Consider the following 6,307-nt stretch of genomic DNA (forward strand, 5'->3'; position numbering starts at 1 on the left):
GTGCATTTGACAATAAAGCCCACCTCTGAGGAACCAAAGATGGATTTTAACAAGGATTCCTCCTGTGTTGTAACCCGAGCTATGGCCAAAAAGATTGATGTGCAGGATGGGTCTGCTACCATGACTGTTCAACTCGGGATTCGAATTTTGATGATGTGTCAGAAACTTTCTTACCTTCATTGTTTGATCAAGATTCTTGTACTAAGTCTGACCATGAAGATTTGTCTCTATCTAGGAAGGAGATGATAGCAGAGCAGAGTAGAGTGCCTGAGATTATCAAATTAAAGGAACAAGCTCTTCCAGATAGTGAAATTGAGAAGGTGCCAGTAGGATATTATTTTGAGAAGGGAGTATTAATGAGGAAATGGAGATGACCTACAATTCCTGCAAGTGAAGAATGGGAAGTTAGTCACTAAGTAATAGTTCCTAAAGTTTATCGGAAAGAGATTTTAACTATGGCTCATAGTATGCCCTTGGGTGGCCAACAATGTGTGAAGAAAACTGCAAACAAGATTTTTAAACATTTTTACTGGCCTGGTTTAAGAAAGAATGTGGCGACATTTTGCAGAACGTGTCATACTTGTCAAATTGCGGGTAAACCTAATCAAGTTACTCCAGTGGCCCCACTGCAACCTACTCCTGCATTTGGTGAACCGTTTTCCAAAATTATTGTAGACTGTATAGGCCCATTGCCAACAAGTAAAGCGGGCCATCAATATTTGCTGACCATCATGTGCACAGGTTTCCAGAGGCAATACCACTCAGGAATATAATGGCTAAAACTGTAATAAAGGCTCTTATAAAATTCTTTACTTATTTTGGATTACCTAAGGAAACACAATCTGATCAAGGTAGTAACTTTATGTCTGGATTATTCCAGCAGATAGTTTATAAGCTGGGAGCCAAACAGGTTACCTCGTCTGCATACCATCCAGAATCACAAGGAGCCTTCGAAAGGTTCCATTCTACCCTCAAAACCATGATTAGGATGTATTGTGTGGAAAATGAAAAGGATTGGGATGAGGGCATACATTTACTTCTACTTGCAGTACGGGAGTAAGTGCAGAAATCCCTAGGTTTTAGTCCTTTTGAACTTGTGTTTGGGCATAGAGTTAGAGGATCTTTGGCCTTGTTAAAAGAACAGTAGATTAATAAAGAGGTACATACTAATTTGCTGGATTATGTTTTAAAATTTAAAGAAAGAAAACATAAAGCTTGTAGCTTAGCCAGGATAAATTTAAAATCAGCTCAGGAGAAAATGAAAACTTGGTATGATAAGGAAGCTAGGATGAGGTCATCTAAGCCTGAAGATAAAGTGTTGGTTCTTTTCCCAGTGCAAATGAACCTTTACAAGCTAAATTTCATGGTCATTACGAGGTTATATCTAAAGTCAATGACCTGGATTATGTGATAAAAATACCAGATCGAAGAAAGCCAACATTGATTTGTCCTATAACTATGATAAAACCATATTATGAGAAACAGTCCGTTTCCAGAGAAGTTTCTCTTTACTGACTGTATAAATTATTTGGACTTTTGAATTTACCACTTTAAGACTGTGTTCGAATTTATCACCACTTTAAGAACTGTTCCGGAGCTGCCGTATAGCAGTTAACTTTCGGTTAAGTTAGTCGTTTGAATACTTTTCACTATTGTTGAGCAGAGTTTAATAAATGTTTATGTTTGTTTGTAAAACTTGACTCAATTCTATATTCATTGTTGCTGGAATACATTAGATTATCTTGTATGTTGTTTAAGATTGGCAATAATGATACTGTGAGCATTACTGAATCATGGCTGAAAGAATATCAGAGTTGGGAGCTGAACATCCAAGGATGCGCATTGTATCGAAAGGAAAGGCAAGTAGTTACAGGGGGTAGGTTGGCTCTATTGGTAAAAAATTAGATCAAATCCTTAGCAAGAGGTAACACAGGATCCGAAGATGAAGAATCCTAATGTGTGGATAGAGTTAAGGATCTACAAAGGTAAAAAAGACTCTGATAGCCTAAGATCAGTAGCCAGGATGTGGGGTACAAATTACAATGGGGTAGAGAAAAGTAATTTAAAAAGGCATAGGAGATAGTCATGGGAGATTTCAATATGTAGATAGATATGTAGAAAATCAGGATGGTGCTGGATCCTAAGAGAGAGAATTTGCAGAATGCCAACGTGATTATTGGAGCAGCTTGTGGCTGAGCCTACTAGGGGAAAGGCAACTCTGGATTGGGTGTTGTGTAATAAATCCTGTCAAGATGGCCCCAATGTACAATGCTCCCTTGGTCAACATCTTCCAGATTGCTCACAAAACATCCCTTTTACTTCTTTTATGTCTGTTTTTCACCTTCAATATGTTTCTGGGACCGTTAGCCTGTGATTTACAGTTTGGAGATTGTTTGATTGACCTAGCACTTTGCTGTCTCTGAGAAGATTCTGGGAAGTGAGCAAGTACTTGGATGACCTTGATGCGAAGGAAGTTCGAGTGGGCAGTGAGCCATGTTCAACTCCATTTCACCATTTAAAGTGCCAAGGCGGATTGAAACATCGAGGTGAATGCAGGATCAAGCATGAGTTTCAGCGCTGACTGCCTGCTCACTACTACTGCCAGAGAAGGGTCTGCAAGTGGCCAATTGCTGTGGAAGGCAGGTAGGCCTTTCTGCCTCATGTGTTGTCCCTCTCTTCTCTTTCGATGAACATCGGTGTTACTGTAGGATGGTATCATGGTTTTCTGTGTTTATGGATTGGACCATTGCATTTATGGACTGTGGACTTTTTCAGGCTTATGGTTATTATATTCTGTATTTTTTATCGCCTGTTCCTTTTCCATTTTGTTGTGCAAGGTGAGGGGGTTTGGGGGTTGATATTCTGTTAGTTTTTTTATGCAGAGAATGTTTTTTTTTGGGGGGTGGGTTGTCAACGTTCCTGTTCTGTTTTGTGTTGGGAGAGGTGTTTGGAGGGTTGATGATGTTAGTTTTTGTGCAGAGGATTTTTTTGGGGGGTGTCAATGTTCTGTTTTGTGTAGGGGAATGGGTTTTATGAATAGGATGCCATTTGATTTGGGGGGGGGGGGTAGAGTTTGATGTTTCTCTCTGAACAACCTTCATATTCATTCTCGTTTTCGTGGCTCTCTGGAGAATACAAACTTTAAATTGTATGTGGATACAAGCTTTGAAAATAAATGAAGCTTTGAGCCTTTGGATCAGATTTGATTTGGGTCATCAAGGAGAATGGAAATTCATTTCCATGTCCCTGATCTGACCTGATGAGTGGCCACACAGTTGATAGCAGTGAGTTGTCATTCACTGGTTCTCATTTTGGAAGGGATTCACCAGGGCATTGCACCTATTTATACACCAGCCAGTTCACGCAGGGGAGTTACTGTACAACTGTTCCGAGTGTGGGACATATTTCATTTAGTTGTCCCACCATGTGAGTCCAGTGAGTTCACAATAAGTAGAGGCCTGAGTAACCAAAGAAATTTATTTAGTCATCCAAAGGGCTGAAACACCATCACGGTGGCTGGATCCAGGTGCAAATTCCCAACTGATTGTTAATGTCAGATTCTGCATTTCCTGAGGCTGCTTATCACACTCAGAACTGAATCCTGGTCACTGAGTAATGGAGGGGTCTGTTAGCTGATGTTAGCCTTAAATTAGACTGGGGATTAGTACCATGAATCTGTGACAAATAAATCAGTTCTATTTCAAATGCTGTGTCACAAGAGGTTTACTGTCTCTGTCACAAGTCCAATGTACAGTGGAAAGGCCACTCACTCCAGCTACTCCCTGCTTTACATGCATCCCTCCTGCTCACCTCTTGTTCTCCCTATGATGACAGGTTGCAAGTAGTCACCTCCCTGTGGGTGAAGAGCTTACTTTGAATAACTTTCTGCAGACTGAATAAGTCGATGAGTTCACTGTAGTTTTGTCCCAAATATTCGTCATTCCTCAAGATTCTGGGCTAAAGATGGATGTCATGGGTTGTTAAACACCACCTTCCTTGCTCGTTTCCATTTTGGGGTAATTTTCCTGATTTCAAAGTGCTGTGCCTCATACTGCTGGGTTATTCAAATTCACAGCTCTCCACGAAAGTATGAGAGCAGAATGTTAGGTAAATCTTTTCTGAAGCAGGGTCATAGATCAAAGGGGAGCCTGCAAGAGCCCAAGGTTTTAGACTCCAGAAAGAGGTGGAGGCCAGAGCCTACAGGGAGGAAGAGGAGGGAATCAGACCAGGAGGATGTGGCTACAAATGAAAGATCAGCAGTATTTGGAAACTGACTGGAAAAAAACGTTGTTTCGTAAAATGCTGGAGTATCTCAGCAGGTCAGGCAGTATCTATGCAGAGGAATAAACAGTCGATGTATCAGGTCGAAAGCCTTCACCATATGTAGACTGTTTATTCCTCTGCTTAAATGCTGCCTGAACTGCTGAGCTCCCCGGCACTCTGTCTGTACTACTCTCTGCTTCAGCATCTGCAGAATCTCTTGTGTTTTAAATCTCCAGTTGTAAGTAGTTGCACATTAACATTTGACTCTTGGAATGCCTGTTGATATTGAGTACATTGTTTATCGGACTTTGCTGCATTAAAGTAGTTGCTGAAATTTCCACAAAAGGATTTTTTTTTTAGTGTGGAACAGGTGCTTGCAGACACTGCCAGTGCTTTCCCCATCAGTCCCCAAGGTGTGTTTAGAAGCACAGGTGGAGGAAATGGGAGTGGATGGATCTCTCAGACACTGCGAGGTTCCAACTATCTAAATCCAAAGATTAGGAATGTGGAACAAAAGTATAGTTCCGAGTTAAAAGAGTTTGCCTTCCAGACAATGAAAAGGTCAGTTAGTGCTGCAATCAAAAAAAAAAGAACAAAATCTTCCATCAGTTTTAGTTCTTGAGAAAATAATGGTTGTTCCCTCCTCTTGTTCTGGACCTGTCTACCCGTGAGAATATGTTTATCTCATTCTCTCCAGGTACCAAAAGATATCCTGGGCAAAAAGTGACCTGTAGCTTTTACATCACTAAAGCACCACACTCCAGTGAATAAGACCACTGCCCTCTCCTTCATATTCATTGCAATTGCCATCAATGAGATCACCACCATCAATCACCCTGGGGGGGGGAGGGGTCAAAGTAATTGGAAAGTCTCTAGGATCAGTCATGTGCTCTTTGTGGTGCTCTGGGTCATGACCAGAACTTGAATTAATACTAATGGAGAGAGACAAACTGAGACAAGTTACAGATTGAAGATGTGTAGACATGGTCCATTCTGCAATAGACAGGAAAATGTCAAGAGAATTTGATGGTCAGTCCAGATATATGACCAGTTACAAGATCAGCAGCTGTTCCTTCAACTTGTGTTGAACCTCTATGTAAAAGTGTAAAGTCAGAGCTCACCAGAGACTCATCTGAAATGTCCTTCCCCATTGATATCTTTTATAAATCGTTTACAGGTTAGAAATAGCAAAGTATTTCTATAGTGTCAAACACAACATGCCAGATTTGCTGTCTCTGTCCAGCTATTTAAAGAGTGACTAGGTATTCCCTTTGTAACACTAATACATCTGTTGTTGATTGTTGGAGATGAGGAAGTATCTCATCCAGCTGGAAATGTGTCTGAAATTAAGTTTTCTGTTGCAACCAATGAAATCTATAGGAACCCGGTGCTGAGAACACACCAGCATTTGTTCAGTTGTTTAACTACATTGATTGTGCGAGGGACTCACCATATTTGACACCTGACTTGACGAATTACCGGAGAATTGATAACAGGGAAATATCATTCTCCTACTCTCAGTGTGGGAAGAGATTCGCTCACTCAGTCTACCCACTGTCACACCTATGAGTTCACACTGAGGTGAGGCCATTCACCTGATCTGTGTGTGGGAAGAGATCTACTCGGTCATCCAGCCTGAAGATACAACAGCTAGTTCACTCCATACTGAGATGGTTCACTTGTACTGATTGCAGGAAGTGATTCATTCTAGCATCCAAGTTGACGATACATCAGAAAATTCTCATCAGTGAGAGACCATTTATTTCTTACATGTCTGGGAAGATATTCACTCACTCAGCCCACTGCAGACACACTAGTGAACTCACGAGGGAGAGAGACCGCTCAACTGTTCTGTGTCTGGGAAGAGATTCACTTGGTCATCAGATCTGCTCACCCATGAGTGAGTTCACACTCTGGAGTGGCTTTGAATGTGGGAAGGGATTCCACTTACAGAGATACAAATAAGTTAACAAGAGAGAGAGGACATTCGTCTGTTAAGTGCATGGGAAGGGATTTGCTCCATCATCTCACCTACTGTCCAACC

This window comes from Mobula birostris, chromosome 22 (genome assembly GCF_030028105.1).
Source record: "Mobula birostris isolate sMobBir1 chromosome 22, sMobBir1.hap1, whole genome shotgun sequence".
Classification (NCBI taxonomy): Eukaryota; Metazoa; Chordata; class Chondrichthyes; order Myliobatiformes; family Myliobatidae; genus Mobula; species Mobula birostris.